Raw genomic sequence first — 18,809 nt, 5'->3', positions numbered from 1 at the left:
GTCTCGCTCCGCTCTGACCCTTTGCTCACTGCTCCGGCAGTCTCGCTCCGCTCTGACCCTTTGCTCACTGCTCCGGCAGTCTCGCTCCGCTCTGACCCTTTGCTCACTGCTCCGGCAGTCTCGCTCCGTTCTGACCCTTTGCTCACTGCTCCGGCAGTCTCGCTCCGTTCTGACCCTTTGCTCACTGCTCCGGCAGTCTCGCTCCGTTCTGACCCTTTGCTCACTGCTCCGGCAGTCTCGCTCCGCTCTACTCTTGCTCACCGCTCCAGGCGGCCTCGTCCTGCTCTACTCTTGCTCACCGCTCCAGGCGGCCTCGTCCTGCTCTACTCTTGCTGACCGCTCCAGGCGGCCTCGTCCTGCTCTACTCTCGCTCACCGCTATAGGCGGTCTCGTCTTGCCCTGCTCTTGCTCACCACTCTGGGCGGCCTTACTCTGCTGTGTTTGTCCGCCACATCTGTGGTTCTGTTTCTGAGTCCCAGTGTGTACTGGGTCCTATCCCGCTTGTGTTCCTACCTGCTAGTGCCTCCCTGTCTGCACTCTAGCCGTGCTTGCCTGTACCCCCCTGCCTGCATACCCGCCTGCCTGCATACCAGTCGTGCCTGCCTATACCCACCAGTCTGTGTGCCAGCCTAACCTGTCTGTTCCTGTATTCCCCTGTGTGGGTCAACAGCCGTGTCCGGGGTCTGTCCTGGAGTAGCACATGGTCCCACTGCTCGGTTCCTCCGGCGGTTCTAGCCTGCTCTGCCTTGCTCACCGCTCCGGCGGTTCTAGCCTGCTCTGCCTTGCTCACCGCTCCGGCGGTTCTAGCCTGCTCTGTCTTGCTCACCGCTCCGGCGGTTCTAGCCTGCTCTGCCTTGCTCACCGCTCCGGCAGTCTCGCTCTGCTCTGACTCCTTGCTCACTGCTCCGGCAGTCTCGCTCAGCTCTGACCCTTTGCTCACTGCTCCGGCAGTCTCGCTCAGCTCTGACCCTTTGCTCACTTCTCCGGCAGTCTTGCTCCGTTCTGACCCTTTGCTCACTGCTCCGGCAGTCTTGCTCCGCTCTGACCCTTTGCTCACTGCTCCGGCAGTCTTGCTCCGCTCTGACCCTTGGCTCACTGCTCCAGCAGTCTAGCTCCGCTCTGACCCTTTGCTCACTGCTCCGGCAGTCTGGCTCCGCTCTGACCCTTTGCTCACTGCTCCGGCAGTCTCGCTCCGCTCTGACCCTTTGCTCACTGCTCCGGCAGTCTCGCTCCGCTCTGACCCTTTGCTCACTGCTCCGGCAGTCTCGCTCCGTTCTGACCCTTTGCTCACTGCTCCGGCAGTCTCGCTCCGTTCTGACCCTTTGCTCACTGCTCCGGCAGTCTCGCTCCGCTCTACTCTTGCTCACCGCTCCAGGCGGCCTCGTCCTGCTCTACTCTTGCTCACCGCTCCAGGCGGCCTCGTCCTGCTCTACTCTTGCTGACCGCTCCAGGCGGCCTCGTCCTGCTCTACTCTCGCTCACCGCTATAGGCGGTCTCGTCTTGCCCTGCTCTCGCTCACCACTCTGGGCGGCCTTACTCTGCTGTGTTTGTCCGCCACATCTGTGGTTCTGTTCCTGAGTCCCAGTGTGTACTGGGTCCTATCCCGCTTGTGTTCCTACCTGCTAGTGCCTCCCTGTCTGCACTCTAGCCGTGCTTGCCTGTACCCCCCTGCCTGCATACCCGCCTGCCTGCATACCAGTCGTGCCTGCCTATACCCACCAGTCTGTGTGCCAGCCTAACCTGTCTGTTCCTGTATTCCCCTGTGTGGGTCAACAGCCGTGTCCGGGGTCTGTCCTGGAGTAGCACATGGTCCCTCTGCTCGGTTCCTCCTTGGTGCACTGGCGTCGTATGCCGTCGTGCGACCCTGGTCGGATCGGGTGAATACCTAGTTACGCCCCTCCAGGCATTCACTCTCCGGCACGGTCCAGTGGAATCACACGCACACGCCGCTCAGCCCGGGCGTGTGCATTACAGCATGCTCAGGCCATGGTTCCCGTTGAGCCCCACGGCCTTCGCTCTCTGAGACGTTTTCCAGCGAATACGTGCATTAAAAATAAATAAAAATATATATATATATATATTTTTTCTTTAGCTGAGTTCCAGGCGAATTACGCACCCGTCCAGATGGATCTTTCTGCACTCGTTCCTGCATATCCGCCACGGTACTATGGGGATCCAAGACAGAGTCGTGCATTTGTGCAGCAATGCATGCTACACTTCAAGTTCTACCCTCTTTGTTTTCCCACCGATCGGGCTAAGGTGGGATTCATGATGTCTTACCTAGCGGGTGATGCCTTGAAATGGATCACCCCCCTGTGGGATGCACAGGATCCTATCGTCCTGGACATAATGGCCTTCCTGGTGGCCTTTCTAATGGTCTTCGATGATCCTAACCCGGAGGCTCCTGCTGAAGCTTCACTTCCCAATATCCTGGAGCAGCCCCGATGGATAATGTGTGTGGGTAGCGCACTAGTCCTCCTGCCCGAAGAGACTACTGCCCATCCAGAATCCACACAGGATGACTACGCTCTCCGGAATACTTCTCCCAACCTCAAGAGGCAGTCCAGACGTGCTAGGCGTAGAGGCAAGCCGTCACGCCAGGGTCTGTCCTCCCAAAGACCTCCTGATCCCAACCTTGAAGTCCCTGGTGAAGCTTCATTTCCCTGTATCCCGGAGCAGCCCCGACGGGTAATATGCGTGGGTAGCGCACCAGTTTTCCTGCCCGAAGAGACTTCTGCCCACCTAGAATCCTCCGGGATACCACCTGATGACAAATGGAGAGAGACTTCCCTACACCCGGTACCCGATACTTTGTCCGCTCCGTCCTGTGAGCCTGACAATGGGTACCTCAAAGCGGTAGTTAACCCCGAGTCTCTACACCCCTCCGACCAGGCGGAGGACCTCCAGTTGTCTCCAGAAACCTTCGGGGTGCTACCTGGTAGCAAACGGACAGAGTCTTCCCTATACTCTGTACCTGATACCTCGCCCGCTTCGTCCAGTGAGTCCGACCTAGTGTACTCCGAAGCAGAGGTTATCCCCGAGTCTCTACACCCCTCCAACCAGGCGGAGGACCTCCAGTTGTCTCCTGAATCCTTCGGGGTGCTACCTGATAGTGAATGGACAGAGACTCTCCTATACTTGGTACCTGATACCTCGCCCGCTTCTTCCAGTGAGTCCGACCTAGTGTACTCCGAAGCAGAGGTTACCCCCAAGTCTCTGCACTCTTCCGACCCGGCGCAGGACCCCCAGTTGTTTCCTGAATCCTCCGGGGTACCACCAGATAACAAAGAGACAGTGACTTTTCTACACCTTGTACCTGATACCTCGCCCATTTCATCCTGAGCTTGACAAGATGTACCCCGAAGCAGAGGTTACCCCCGAGTCCCTGCACCCCTCCAACCCGGTGGAGGGCTTCCAGTTGTCTCCTGAACCCTCTGGGGTGCTACCTGATAATAAGTGGAGAGAGACTTCCTTGTGTGCTGTTCCTGGTACTCCACCCATTTCGTCTGTTGCTGAGGATGGCTGGATAGGAGGTAGCATCCTATCTACTCAGATGAGACCAGTTTTTCCTGTGGACAGTGGTAGTGATCTCCTTGAGGTGAAGGATTGGCCCTCGAATTCCCTGCGGAACATTCTGGCAGGCCTGAAGAAGAGGGGGCGTAAGGGGGGGTACTGTAACATATCTGGAGGCGTCCTTGCATAGTGGTCCATCTCCCACTGTGCAAGAGCGCGCACTTGATCTCCAGTCCAGTCTGCTAGCCTGGCTTCCCTCCATGCTGTCTGCTTGACTCTGTGTCTGCTGCTTAAGGGCGGTGCCCGATCACTTCCTGTTTCTTGTACCTGCTGCGGGCACACCCCTTGTGCGTCCTCAGCCTATTGCTGTCTGTCACCTGGTATTTAACCCAGCTGCTCCAATGAATCCCTGCCTGAGCATTGTGTTTCATTCAGTGTGCTCTTTCACTCTGAATGTGCCAGGTCCCTTTCTGTGTTTGCTTGCCTGCCCTTCCTGGAGGCTGTATTTCCAGGCCTGTCTGAACACGCTCCTTGCCTGTTTGTTCCGCCTTCTAGGGGCCACATACCTAGACCCGCTCCTGTATCTTGTCTGCCCTGTCTGAACACGCTCCTAGCCTGTTCCTCCCGCCTTCTAGGGGCTGCATACCTAGACCCGCTCCTGTATCTTGCTACTGTGTCTGTTCTTGTCTGTATACTCTTCTAGCCTGTTTCCTGTGTTTCTCTTTGTCCGTACCTTTCCTTTTTCTGCAGAGTCTGAACTCGTACCTAACTCCCGCTCGTTGTCACTGTACTTCCGTTTGTGAGTTTGTGGTCCACTCGCTACTTCACTGCAAGTACCCTGTGGGTATCTGTTTCTGCCTTTCCCTTCCTGCCTGTTCCGTGTGTACAGAGCCCTGTCCCCCCTGCTCTGCCTTGCTCACCGCTCCGGCGGTTCTAGCCTGCTCTGCCTTGCTCACCACTCCGGCGGTTCTAGCCTGCTCTGCCTTGCTCACCGCTCCGGTGGTTCTAGCCTGCTCTGCCTTGCTCACGGCTTTGGCGGTTCTAGCCTGCTCTGCCTTGCTCACCGCTCCGGCGGTTCTAGCCTGCTCTGCCTTGCTCACCGCTCCGGCGGTTCTAGCCTGCTCTGCCTTGCTCACCGCTCTGGCGGTTCTAGCCTGCTCTGCCTTGCTCACCGCTCCGGCGGTTCTAGCCTGCTCTGCCTTGCTCACCGCTCCGGCGGTTCTAGCCTGCTCTGCCTTGCTCACCGCTCCGGCGGTTCCAACCTGCTCTGACTTGCTCACCGCTCCGGCGGTTCTAGCCTGCTCTGCCTTGCTCACCGCTCCGGCAGTCTCGCTCTGCTCTGACTCCTTGCTCACTGCTCCGGCAGTCTCGCTCAGCTCTGACCCTTTGCTCACTGCTCCGGCAGTCTCGCTCAGCTCTGACCCTTTGCTCACTGCTCCGGCAGTCTCACTCCGCTCTGACCCTTTGCTCACTGCTCCGGCAGTCTTGCTCCGCTCTGACCCTTTGCTCACTGCTCCGGCAGTCTTGCTCCGCTCTGACCCTTTGCTCACTGCTCCGGCAGTCTTGCTCCGCTCTGACCCTTTGCTCACTGCTCCGGCAGTCTCTCTCCGCTTTGACCCTTTGCTCACTGCTCCGGCAGTCTCGCTCCACTTTGACCCTTTGCTCACTGCTCCGGCAGTCTCGCTCCGCTCTGACCCTTTGCTGACTGCTCCGGCAGTCTCGCTCCGTTCTGACCCTTTGCTGACTGCTCCGGCAGTCTCGCTCCGTTCTGACCCTTTGCTCACTGCTCCAGCAGTCTCTCTCCGTTCTGACCCTTTGCTCACTGCTCCGGCAGTCTCGCTCCGTTCTGACCCTTTGCTCACTGCTCCGGCAGTCTCGCTCCGTTCTGACCCTTTGCTCTCTGCTCCGGCAGTCTCGCTCCGCTCTACTCTTGCTCACCGCTCCAGGCGGCCTCATCCTGCTCTACTCTTCCTGACCGCTCCAGGCGGCCTCGTCCTGCTCTACTCTCGCTCACCGCTATAGGCGGTCTCGTCTTGCCCCGCTCTCGCTCACCACTCTGGGCGGCCTTACTCTGCTGTGTTTGTCCGCCACATCTGTGGTTCTGTTCCTGAGTCCCAGTGTGTACTGGGTCCTATCCTGCTTGTGTTCCTACCTGCTAGTGTCTCCCTGTCTGCACTCTAGCCGTGCTTGCCTGTACCCCCCTGCCTGCATACCCGCCTGCCTGCATACCAGTCGTGCCTGCCTATACCCACCAGTCTGTGTGCCAGCCTAACCTGTCTGTTCCTGTATTCCCCTGTGTGGGTCAACAGCCGTGTCCGGGGTCTGTCCTGGAGTAGCACCTGGTCCCTCTGCTCGGTTCCTCCTTGGTGCACTGGTGTCGTATGCCGTCGTGCGACCCTGGTCGGATCGGGTGAATACCTAGTTACGCCCCTCCAGGCATTCACTCTCCGGCACGGTCCAGTGGAATCACACGCACACGCCGCTCAGCCCGGGCGTGTGCATTACACTCTACAACAACTGTTAAGAGGAGACTTAGTGCAGCAGGCCTTCATGGTAAAATAGCTGCTAGGAAACCACTGCTAAGGACAGGCAACAAACAGAAGAGACTTGTTTGGGCTAAAGGACACAATGAATGGACATTAGACCAGTGGAAATCTGTGCTTTGGTCTGATGAGTCCAAATTTGAGATCTTTGGTTCCAACCACCGTGTCTTTGTGCGACGCAGAAAAGGTGAACGGATGGACTCTACATGCCTGGTTCCCACCGTGAAGCATGGAGGAGAAGGTGTGATGGTGTGGGGGTGCTTTGCTGGTGACACTGTTGGGGATTTATTCAAAATTGAAGGCATACTGAACCAGCATGGCTACCACAGCATCTTGCAGCGGCATGCTATTCCATCCGGTTTGCGTTTAGTTGGACCATCATTTATTTTTCAACAGGACAATGACCCCAAACACACCTCCAGGCTGTGTAAGGGCTATTTGACCAAGAAGGAGAGTGATGGGGTGCTACGCCAGATGACCTGGCCTCCACAGTCACCAGACCTGAATCCAATCGAGATGGTTTGGGGTGAGCTGGACCGCAGAGTGAAGGCAAAAGGGCCAACAAGTGCTAAGCATCTCTGGGAACTCCTTCAAGATTGTTGGAAGACCATTTCCGGTGACTACCTCTTGAAGCTCATCAAGAAAATGCTAAGAGTGTACAAAGCAGTCATCAAAGCAAAAGGTGGCTACTTTGAAGAACCTAGAATCTAAGACATATTTTCAGTTGTTTCACACTTTTTTGTTAAGTATATAATTCCACATGTGTTAATTCATAGTTTTGATGCTTTCAGTGTGAATGTACAATTTTCATAGTCATGAAAATACAGAAAAATCTTTAAATGAGAAGGTGTGTCCAAACTTTTGGTCTGTACTGTAGATACATAAATGTCAGTGCCCATCCCTAGGACGGCTGTGGCAGCGATGTAGCACATCCTCTGCAGCGATCCTCAACCAGCTCAGCTGTTGGGGATCTACAACTCCCAGCATCCTTGCAGCCACGCATTGGGTAATCACCACCATTCTGAGCCATTCCCCCGTCACCGCCCAGCGTCAGCCAATCACAGCCTGGAGGTGGGGCCACACCCCCTGGACGTGGTTTCACGGTTGTGGTGAGGCCTGGTCTGGTTGCTTAGCAACAAGTAACCCAAGCTCCTGAGCTGCCTTCCGACCTGAGCCTCAGCACAACGGAGAGAGGACGGCGCCCTCCAGCAGCGGTGAGTTACCGGCGGGAGGGCAACAGCCATGGCCTCCCGGGTGTTCCCGCAATGCCGGCTGTCTGCGCTGTGAATGGTAGAAGTAAAGCAATGAGGCGCGGTGTGCAGCAGCCAGGGATCCGCTGATGGTTCGGAAATGTATCAGGTCTATGTCACCAGACTCCTCACCAGTACCGCTCTGCTATGCAGGGATTACACGACATCCACAAACATTTTGCACAGATGTTTGGCGCAGGTTCACACTGCTTTTTTCCTGTGGATTTGTCATATAGTCTGCGCCAAATTCCAAGAGAAAACGGCCCTGTGTTTAGCTGGAACTCTGCATTGTCCAAAAGGAGACATATTGCCCCATCCTGGACGTGAAAGCTTCTCCTGCAGCTGTCATGTATGTGGCCAGGGGTGGATTAAGAGTAGCAAGGCCCCCCCACTACACACACACACACACACACACACACACACACACACACACACACACACACGATGTATCACATGACATGTCACATGATCCCCTGTGATAGATCATGTGATAGTTCACGTGAAATTAATTTGGTACAATATTAATTATAATAATTTTTTTTAGGCTGTGTACCCACTATGCGTTTTTTAAGTGTTTCCGCAGCGGCAATTCCGCTGCAGAAATGCTTAAAAACACATGGTAGAAGGCCTGCCATGTTCCCCAATGATAACCCGCATGTGCTGTGCACATGCTGCGGAAAGTTCCGCTGCGGATTATCATTACAGAAAAAAACGCAGCACTACCAATTATTTTGCGGAAGCGCGGCGCTTTCGCCGCCATTGACTTGCATTGCAACACATGGAATCCGCATCACTGCATCTGTACATGCAGAATCCATCAATGTGCGGATGGTACCCGGGTCTGGAGAAGAGGAGACTCTCCTCCAGACCCGGGTACCATAGAACCTGTAAAAAAAGACTAAAATAAAAAATAAATATTATACTTACCTTCTGATGGCCCCCGGTGTCTTTATCCGATGCGTCCTGGCTTGCCGGCAGCTCGCGATGGTCTGAAAAGGACCTGCCGTGAAGTCATTTAGTCATGTGACTGGTCATGAGACCGCTGACGTCGGCAGGCCATTAGAAGGTAATTATATATTTATTTTTTACCATTCTTTTACGGTCACACTATATAAATCCGTGCTGGTTGCATGGATTTATACAGTGTGACCAAGTTGTCAAGCACTTTCTAAGTGATGCTAAAATCGCTTGGAAAGCGCTTGTCAACCCGCATGCGGAAATGTGTGTGAAGAACGCTTCACATCCGCATGTCCCTGGCAGGAAAAAGGCATGTACAATCCGCATGTACAATCCGCATGTACAATCCGCATGCATTTTTTCTGCCAGGGAGATGCAGAAACGCTCAAAAAAAATCCGGAGCATTTCTGCATCGTGGGCACATAGACTTACATTTATTGTATGACTCAATATTGAGCACACGTAGCCATCTATACACAGCAGGAGGCTGCACGTAGCCATCTATACACAGCAGGAGGCCGCACGTAGTCATCTATACACAGCAGGAGGCCGCATGTAGCCATCTATACACAGCAGGAGGCTGCACGTAGCCATCTATACACAGCAGGAGGCCGCACGTAGCCATGTATACACAGCAGGAGGCCGCACATAGCCATCTATACACAGCAGGAGGCCGCACGTAGCCATCTATACACAGCGGGAGGCCGCACGTAGCCATCTATACACAGCGGGAGGCCGCACGTAGCCATCTATACACAGCAGGAGGCCGCACGTAGCCTTCTATACACAGCGGGAGGCCGCACGGCGCCATCTATACACAGTGGGAGGCCGCACGGCGCCATCTATACACAGCGGGAGGCCGCACGGCGCCATCTATACACAGCGGGAGGCCGCACGGCGCCATCTATACACAGCAGGAGGCCGCACGGCGCCATCTATACACAGCGGGAGGCCGCACGGCGCCATCTATACACAGCGGGAGGCCACATGGCGCCACATACACAGTGGGAGGCTGCACGGCACCATCTATACACAGCAGGGGGCCGCACGGTGCCATCTATACACAGCAGGGGGCCGCACAATGCCATATATACACAGCGGGAGGCCGCACGGCGCCCCCCCAGAGACAGCAGGAGGCCGCACGGTGCCATCTATACTCAGCAGGTGGCCGCATGCAGTCATGCACGCAGTCACGCACGCAGTCACGCACACACACAAACATATACAGACATATACACGCATAAACACATTTGAAACACAAAAATACATATAAACAGACATCACACAATGATATCTGCCTGCACACACACACACACACACACACACACACACATATACACACACACAGACACACACAGACACACACAGACACACACACACTCACCATCCCCCGGCTCGGCTCCAGTCCTCCTGCTCTTTTCCGGTGCAGCACTGCAGGCCGGGTGCGCACTGCGTGACGTCATAGCTAGGAGACACGGCTGCGCACAGGGCCGTGTCTCCTAGCAGTGACGCGGCTGGGCTAGCACAGGGAAGTTAACTGCTGCAGTGCTGGCCCGGCCGAAGAAGAAGCAGCGGCCGTGCGCTGCTGCTGGGGGAGCGGTCCGGGGGCCCTCCCCGCCACTGTCTGCCGGTATGTGCCGCGGCGCCACACATATAATGAGGGCAATCTGGCCATAGAAACCCCGGATCCCCGGGCGGTAGCCCAGATTGCCCTCATTATAATCCGCCTATGTATATGGCCATGTAGTTTCTACATGGATTCTGGCCAGAAAGAGCGCAGCGCCACCACCAAAATGGGACTAGTCCATGTACAGACTACTACCCTGCCATCTGCCAAAGTATCAAGAGTTACCCACAAGTACCCAAAGCCGCACAATGGCTGAGATGTGGCCCTGTGTACCTGGGAGTGGGATATGGCCCTATGTGCCTGGATTGTGTACCTGAGAGTGGGACGTGGCCCTGTGTGCCTGGGACGTGGCCCTGTGTGCCTGGGACGTGGCCCTGTGTGCCTGGGATGTGGCCCTATGTGCTAGGATTGTGGCCCTGTGTATTTAGGACGTGTCCTGGTGTCCCTGGGATGTGGCCCTATGTGCTTGGATTGTGGCCCTGTGTACCTGGGATGTGGCCCTATGTGCCTGGGATGTTGGGATGTGACCCTGTGTGCCTGGGATGTTGGGACGTGGCCCTGTGTGCCTGGGATGTTGGGATGTGGCCCTATGTCCCTGGGATGTTGGGACGTGGCCCTATGTGCCTGGGATGTTGAGATATGGCCTTATGTGCCTTGATGTGCCTTGGATGTCGCCCTGTGTGCCAGGGATGTTGGGACGTGGCCCTGTGTGCCAGGGATGTTGGGATGTGGCCCTGTGTGCCAGGGATGTTGGGATGTGGCCCTGTGTGCCTGGGATGTTGGGATGTGGCCCTGTGTGCCAAGGATGTTGGGATGTGGCCCTGTGTGCGTGGGATGTTGGGATGTGGCCCTGTGTACCTGGGATGTTGGGATATGGCCTTATGTGCCTTGATGTGCCTTGGATGTCACCCTGTGTGCCTGGGATGTTGGGATATGGCCTTAAGTGCCTTGATGTGCCTTGGATGTCGCCCTGTGTGCCTGGGATGTTGGGATGTCGCCCTTTGTGCCTGGGATGTTGGGATGTGGCCCTGTGTGCCTGGGATGTTGGGATGTGGCCCTGTGTGCCGTGGATGTGGCCCTGTGTGCCTGGGATGTTGGGATGTGGCCCTGTGTGCCTGGGATGTTGGCATGTGGCCCGGTGTGCCTGGGATGTTGGCATGTGGCCCTGTGTGCCGGGGATGTGGCCCTGTGTGCCTGGGATGTTGCGATGTGGCCCTGTGTGCTTGGGATGTTGGGATGTGGCCCTAAGTGCCTTGGATGTGGCCCTGTGTGCCTGGGATGTTGGGATATGGCCTTATGTGCCTTGGGTGTGGCCCTATGTGCCTGGGATGTGCCTTGGATGTGGCCCTGTGTGCCTGGGATGTGCCTTGGATGTGGCCCTGTGTGCCTGGGATGTGCCTTGGATGTGGCCCTGTGTGCCAGGGATGTTGGGATGTGGCCCTGTGTGCCAGGGATGTTGGGATGTGGCCCTGTGTTCCTGGGATGTTGGGATGTGGCCCTCTGTGCCTGGGATGTTGGGATGTGGCCCTCTGTGCCTTGGATGTGGCGCTGTGTGCCTGGGATGTGCCTTGGATGTCGCCCTGTGTGCAAGGGATGTGCCTTGGATGTGTCCCTGTGTGCCTGGGATGTGCCTTGGATGTGGCCCTGTGTGCCAGGGATGTTGGGATGTGGCCCTGTGTGCCTGGGATGTTTGGATGTGGCCCTGTGTGCCTGGGATGTTTGGATGTGGCCCTGTGTGCATGGGATGTTGGGATGTGGCACTGTGTGCCTGGGATGTTGGGATGTGGCCCTGTGTGTCTGGGATGTTGGGATGTGGCCCTGTGTGCCTGGGATGTCGCCCTTTGTGCCTGGGATGTTGGGATGTGGCCCTGGTGTGCCTGGAATGTTGCCCTTTGTGCCTGGGATGTTGGAATGTAGCCCTGTGTGCCTGGGATGCTGGGATGTGGCTCTGTGTGCCTGGGATGTTGGGATGTCGCCCTTTGTGCTTGGGATGTTGGGATCTCGCCCTTTGTGCCTGGGATGTTGGGATGTGGCCCTGTGTGCCGTGGATGTGGCCCTGTGTGCCTGGATGTTGGGATGTGGCCCTGTGTGCCTGGGATGTTGGCATGTGGCCCTGTGTGCCTGGGATGTTGGCATGTGGCCCTGTGTGCCGTGGATGTGGCCCTGTGTGCCTGGGATGTTGGGATGTGGCCCTGTGTGCTTGGGATGTTGGGATGTGGCCGTGTGTGCCTGGGATGTTGGGATGTGGCCCTATGTGCCTTGGATGTGGCCCTGTGTGCCTGGGATGATGGGATATGGCCTTATGTGCCTTAGATGTGGCCCTATGTGCCTGGGATGTGCCTTGGATGTCGCCCTGTGTGCCTGGGATGTGCCTTGGATGTGGCCCTGTGTGCCTGGGATGTGCCTTGGATGTGGCCCTGTGTGCCAGGGATGTTGGGATGTGGCCCTGTGTGCCAGGGATGTTGGGATGTGGCCCTGTGTGCCTGGGATGTTGGGATGTGGCCCTGTGTGCCTGGGATGTTGGGATGTGGCCCTGTGTGCCTGGGATGTTAGGATGTGGCCCTGTGTGCCTGGGATGTTGGGATGTGGCCCTGTGTTCCTGGGATGTTGGAATGTGGCCCTCTGTGCCTGGGATGTTGGGATGTGGCCCTCTGTGCCTTGGATGTGGCCCTTTGTGCCTGGGATGTGCCTTGGATGTCGCCCTGTGTGCAAGGGATGTGCCTTGGATGTGTCCCTGTGTGCCTGGGATGTGCCTTGGATGTGGCCCTGTGTGCCAGGGATGTTTGGATGTGGCCCTGTGTGCCTGGGATGTTTGGATGTTGCCCTGTGTGCCTGGGATGTTGGGATGTTGCCCTGTGTGCCTGGGATGTTGGGATGTGGCCCTGTGTGCCTGGGATGTTGGGATGTGGCCCTGTGCGCCTGGGATGTTGGGATGTGACCCTGTGTGCCTGGGATGTTGGGATGTGGCCTTGTGTGCCTGGGATGTTGGGATGTGGCCCTGTGTGCCTGGGATGTTGGGATGTGGCCCTGTGTGCCTGGGATGTCGCCCTTTGTGCCTGGGATGTTGGGATGTGGCCCTGGTGTGCCTGCAATGTTGCCCTTTGTGCCTGGGATGTTGGAATGTGGCTCTGTGTGCCTGGGATGTTGGGATGTGGCCCTGTGTGCCTGGGATGTTGGGATGTGGCCCTGTGTGCCTGGGATGTTGGGATGTGGCCCTGTGTGCAAGGGATGTTGGGATGTGGCCCTTTGTGCCAGGGATGTTGGGATGTGGCCCAATGTGCCAGGGATGTTGGGATGTGGCCCTGTGTGCCAGGGATGTTGGGATGTGTCCCTGTGTGCCTGGGATGTTGGGATGTGGCCCTGTGTGCCTGGGATGTTGGGATGTGTGTCTGGGATGTTGGGATGTGGCCCTGTGTGCCTGGGATGTTGGGATGTGTGCATGGGATGTTGGGATGTGGCCCTGTGTGCCTGGGATGTGGCCCTTTGTGCCTGGGATGTTGGGATATGGCCCTGTGTGCCAGGGATGTCGCCCTTTGTGCCTGGGATGTTTGGATGTGACCCTGTGTGCCTGGGATGTTGGGATGTGGCCCTGTGTGCCTGGGATGTTGGGATGTGGCCCTGTGTGCCTGGGATGTTGGGATATGGCCTTATGTGCCTTGGATGTCGACCTGTGTGCCTGGATGTGTCTTTGATGTTGCCCTGTGTGCCTGGGATGTGCCTTGGATGTGGCCCTCTGTTCCTGGGATGTGCCTTGGATGTGGCCCTGTGTGCCAGGGATGTTGGGATGTGGCCCTGTGTGCCTGGGATGTTGGGATGTGGCCCTGTGTGCCTGGGATGTTGGGATGTGGCCCAGTGTCCTGGGATGTTGGGATTTGGCCCTATGTGCCTGAGATGTTGGGATGTGTGCCTGGGATGTTGGGATGTGGTCCTGTGTGCCTGGGATGTTGGGATGTGGCCCTGGGTGCCTGGGATGTTGGGATGTGGCCCTGGGTGCCTGGGATGTTGAGATGTGGCCATGTGTGCCTGGGATGTTAAGATGTCGCCCTTTGTCCATGGGATGTTGGGATGTTTCTCTGTGTGCCTGGGATGTTGGGATGTGGCCCTGTGTGCCTGGGATGTTGGGATATGGCCTTATGTGCCTTGGTTGTCACCCTGTGTGCCTGGATGTGTCTTTGATGTCTCCCTGTGTGCCTGGGATGTGCCTTGGATGTGGCCCTCTGTTCCTGGGATGTGCCTTGGATGTGGCCCTGTGTGCCAGGGATGTTGGGATGTGGCCCTGTGTGCCTGGGATGTTGGGATGTGGCCCTGTGTGCCTGGGATGTTGGGATTTGGACCTGTGTGCCTGGGATGTTGGGATGTGTGCCTGGGATGTTGGGATGTGGTTCTGTGTGCCTGGGATGTTGGGATGTGGCCCTGGGTGCCTGGGATGTTGAGATGTGGCCATGTGTGCCTGGGATGTTGTGATGTCGCCCTTTGTCCATGGGATGTTGGGATGTTTCCCTGTGTGCCAGGGATGTTGCCCTTTATGCCTGAGATGTTGGGATGTGGCCCTGTGTGCCTAGGATGTTGGGATGTGGCCCTGTGTGCCGTGGATGTGACCCTGTGTGCCTGGGATGTTGGGATGTGTCCCTGTGTGCCTGGGATGTTGGCATGTGCCCCTGTGTGCCTGGGATGTTGGCATGTGGCCCTGTGTGCCGTGGATGTGGCCCTGTGTGTCTGGGATGTTGGGATGTGGCCCTGTGTGCTTGGGATGTTGGGATGTGGCCCTGTGTGCCTGGGATGTTGGGATATGGCCTTATGTGCCTTGGATGTCGCCCTGTGTGCCTGGGATGTGCCTTGGATGTCGCCCTGTGTGCCTGGGATGTGCATTGGATGTGGCCCTGTGTGCCTGGGATGTGCATTGGATGTGGCCCTGTGTGCCTGGGATGTGGCTTGGATGTGGCCCTGTGTGCCTGGGATGTGCCTTGGATGTGGTCCTGTGTGCCTGGGATGTTTTGATGTGGCCCTGTGTGCCTGGGATGTTGGGATGTGGCCCTGTGTGCCTGGGATGTTGGGATGTGGCCCTGTGTGCCTGGGATGTTGGGATGTGGCCCTGTGTACCTGGGATGTTGGGATGTGGCCCTGTGTGCCTGGAATATTGGGATGTGGCCCTTTGTGCCTGGGATGTTGGGATGTGGCCCTGTGTTCCTGGGATGTTGGGATGTCGCCCTGTGTGCCTGGGATGTTGGGATGTGGCCCTGTGTGCCTGGGATGTCGCCCTTTGTGCCTGGGATGTTGGGATGTGGCCCTGTGTGCCTGGAATGTTGCCCTTTGTGCCTGGGATGTTGGAATGTAGCCCTGTGTGCCTGGGATATTGGGATGTGGCCCTGTGTGCTTGGGATGTTGTGATGTTGCCCTGTGTGCCTGGGATCTTGAGATGTTTGCTTGGGATGTTAGGATGTTGCCCTGTGTGCTTGGGATGTTGGGATGTTGCCCTGTGTGCCTGAGATGTTGGGATGTGGCCCTGTGAGCTTGGGATATAGGGATGTGGCCCTGTGAGCCTGGGATTTTGGGATGTGGCCCTGTGTGCTTGGGATGTTGGGATGTGGCCCTGTGTGCCTGGGATGTTGGGATGTGGCCCTGTGTGCTTGGGATGTTGGGATGGGGCCCTGTGTGCCTGGGATGTTGGGATGTGGCCCTGTGTGCTTGGGATGTTGGGATGTGGACCTGTGTGCTTGGGACGTTGGGATGTTGCCCTGGTGCCTGGGATGTTGGGATGTGGCCCTTTGTACCTGGGCTGTCGCCCTTTGTGCCTGGGGTGTGGCGCTCTGTGCCTGGGATGTGGCCCTGTGTGCCTGGGATGTGGCCCTGTGTGCCTGGAATGTGGCCCTGTGTGCCTGGGATGTCGCGCTTTATGCCTGGGATGTTGGGTCGTGGCTCTGTGTGCCTGGGATTTTGGGATGTGGCCCTTTGTTCCTGGGATGTTGGGATGTGGCCCTGTGTACCTGGGATGTTGGGATGTGGCCCTGTGGGCCTGGGATGTTGGGATGTGGCCCAGTGTGCCTTGGGATGTTGGGATGTGGCCCTGTGTGCCTGGTATGTTGGGATGTGTGCCTGGGATCTTGGGATGTGGCCCTGTGTGCTTGGGATGTTGGGATGTGGCCTTGTGTGCCTGGATGTTGGGATGTGGCGCTGTGTGCTTGGGATGTTGCCCTGTGTGCCTGGGATGTTGTCCTGTGTGCCTGGGATGTTGGGATGTGGCCCTGTGTGCTTGGGATGTTGGGATGTTGCCCTGTGTGCCTGGGATGTTGGGATGTGGCCCTGTGTGCCGTGGATGTGGCCCTGTGTGCCTGGGATGTTGGCATGTGTCCCTGTGTGCCTGGGATGTTGGCATGTGCCCCTGTGTGCCTGGGATGTTGGCATGTGGCCCTGTGTGCCGTGGATGTGGCCCTGTGTGTCTGGGATGTTGGGATGTGGCCCTGTGTGCTTGGGATGTTGGGATGTGGCCCTGTGTGCCTGGGATGTTGGAATATGGCCTTATGTGCCTTGGATGTCGCCCTGTGTGCCTGGGATGTGCCTTGGATGTCGCCCTGTGTGCCTGGGATGTGCATTGGATGTGGCCCTGTGTGCCTGGGATGTGGCTTGGATGTGGCCCTGTGTGCCTGGGATGTGCCTTGGATGTGGTCCTGTGTGCCTGGGATGTTTTGATGTGGCCCTGTGTGCCTGGGATGTTGGGATGTGGCCCTGTGTGCCTGGGATGTTGGGATGTGGCCCTGTGTGCCTGGGATGTTCGGATGTGGCCCTGTGTGCCTGGGATGTTGGGATGTGGCCCTGTGTACCTGGGATGTTGGGATGTGGCCCTGTGTGCCTGGAATATTGGGATGTGGCTCTTTGTGCCTGGGATGTTTGGATGTGGCCCTGTGTTCCTGGGATGTTGGGATGTCGCCCTGTGTGCCTGGGATGTTGGGATGTGGCCCTGTGTGCCTGGGATGTCGCCCTTTGTGCCTGGGATGTTGGGATGTGGCCCTGTGTGCCTGGAATGTTGCCCTTTGTGCCTGGGATGTTGGAATGTAGCCCTGTGTGCCTGGGATGTTGGGATGTGGCCCTGTGTGCTTGGGATGTTGTGATGTTGCCCTGTGTGCCTGGGATCTTGAGATGTTTGCTTGGGATATTAGGATGTTGCCCTGTGTGCTTGGGATGTTGGGATGTTGCCCTGTGTGCCTGAGATGTTGGGATGTGGCCCTGTGAGCTTGGGATGTAGGGATGTGGCCCTGTGAGCCTGGGATTTTGGGATGTGGCCCTGTGTGCTTGGGATGTTGGGATGTGGCCCTGTGTGCCTGGGATGTTGGGATGTGGCCCTGTGTGCTTGGGATGTTGGGATGGGGCCCTGTGTGCTTGGGATGTTGGGATGGGGCCCTGTGTGCTTGGGATGTTGGGATGTGGACCTGTGTGCTTGGGACGTTGGGATGTTGCCCTGGTGCCTGGGATGTTGGGATGTGGCCCTTTGTACCTGGGCTGTCGCCCTTTGTGCCTGGGGTGTGGCCCTCTGTGCCTGGGATGTGGCCCTGTGTGCCTGGGATGTGGCCCTGTGTGCCTGGAATGTGGCCCTGTGTGCCTGGGATGTCGCGCTTTATGCCTGGGATGTTGGGTCGTGGCTCTGTGTGCCTGGGATTTTGGGATGTGGCCCTTTGTTCCTGGGATGTTGGGATGTGGCCCTGTGTACCTGGGATGTTGGGATGTGGCCCTGTGGGCCTGGGATGTTGGGATGTGGCCCAGTGTGCCTTGGGATGTTGGGATGTGGCCCTGTGTGCCTGGTATGTTGGGATGTGTGCCTGGGATCTTGGGATGTGGCCCTGTGTGCTTGGGATGTTGGGATGTGGCCTTGTGTGCCTGGGATGTTGGGATGTGGCGCTGTGTGCTTGGGATGTTGCCCTGTGTGCCTGGGATGTTGCCCTGTGTGCCTGGGATGTTGGGATGTGGCCCTGTGTGCTTGGGATGTTGGGATGTTGCCCTGTGTGCCTGGGATGTTGTGATGTGGCCCTGTGTGCCTGGGATGTCGCCCTTTGTGCCTGGGATGTGTCCCTGTGTGCCTGGGATGTTGGGATGTCACCCTGTGTGACTGGGAAGTTGGGATGTTGCCTTGTGTGCCTGGGATGTGGCCCTGTGTGCCTGGGATGTTGGGATGTGGCCCTGTGTGCCTGGGATGTTGGGATGTCGCCCTGTGTGCCTGGGATGTGGTCCTGTGTGCCTGAGATGTTGGGATGTTGCCCTGTGTGCCTGGGATGTTGGTATGTGGCCCTGTGTGCCTGGGATGTTGCGATGTTGCCCTGTGTGCCTGGGATGTGGTCCTGTGTGCCTGGGATGTTGCCCTGTGTGCTGGGATATTGGGATGTGGCCCTGTGTGCCTGGGATGTTGGGATGTTGCCCTGTGTGCCTGGGATGTTGGGATGTCGCCCTGTGTGCCTGGGATGTTGGGATGTCGCCCTGTGTGCCTGGGATGTTGGGATGTCGCCCTGTGTGCCTGGGATGTTGGGATGTGGCCCTGGTGTGTGTGCCTGGGATGTTGGAATGTGGCCCTGTGTGCCTGGGATGTTGGGATGTCGCCCTGTGTGCCTGGGATGTTGGGATGTGGCCCTGTGTGCCTGGGATGTTGAGATGTGGCCCTGTGTGCCTGGGATGTTGGGATGTCACGGTGTGCCTAGCATATAGCCCTATGTGCCTGGGATGTTGGGATGTGGCCCTATGTGCCTGGGATGTTGGGATGTCGCCCTGTGTGCCTGGGATGTTGGGATGTGGCTCTGTGTGCCTGGGATGTTGGGATGTGGCCCTGTGTGCTTGGGATGTGGTCCTGTGTGGCTGGGATGTTGGGATGTCGCCCTGTGTGCCTGGGATGTTGGGATGTGGCCCTGTGTGCCTGGGATGTTGGGATGTGGCCCTGTG

The 18,809-nt window shown here is 57.4% G+C and overlaps 1 protein-coding gene across 5 annotated transcripts in view; it reads left to right on the top strand.

The window, feature by feature from the left end:
* The first annotated feature begins 7,115 nt into the window (after nucleotides 1–7,115).
* The window catches only part of ZBBX (zinc finger B-box domain containing), a 308,041-nt gene continuing 296,347 nt past the window's right edge, over nucleotides 7,116–18,809 (top strand). For all 5 annotated transcript variants that reach the window (XM_073674826.1, XM_073674825.1, XM_073674822.1 and 2 more), the window contains exon 1: nucleotides 7,116–7,270. The gene's annotated coding sequence lies outside the window, so the exon portion shown is untranslated. The remainder of the gene's footprint in view (nucleotides 7,271–18,809) is intronic.

This window comes from Phyllobates terribilis, unplaced genomic scaffold (assembly GCF_046119375.1).
Source record: "Phyllobates terribilis strain yellow unplaced genomic scaffold, ASM4611937v1 Scaffold_3__8_contigs__length_932513732, whole genome shotgun sequence".
Classification (NCBI taxonomy): Eukaryota; Metazoa; Chordata; class Amphibia; order Anura; family Dendrobatidae; genus Phyllobates; species Phyllobates terribilis.
The sequence above is the reverse complement of the archived record's forward strand: the minus strand, read 5'-3'. Positions and strand labels throughout refer to the sequence as shown.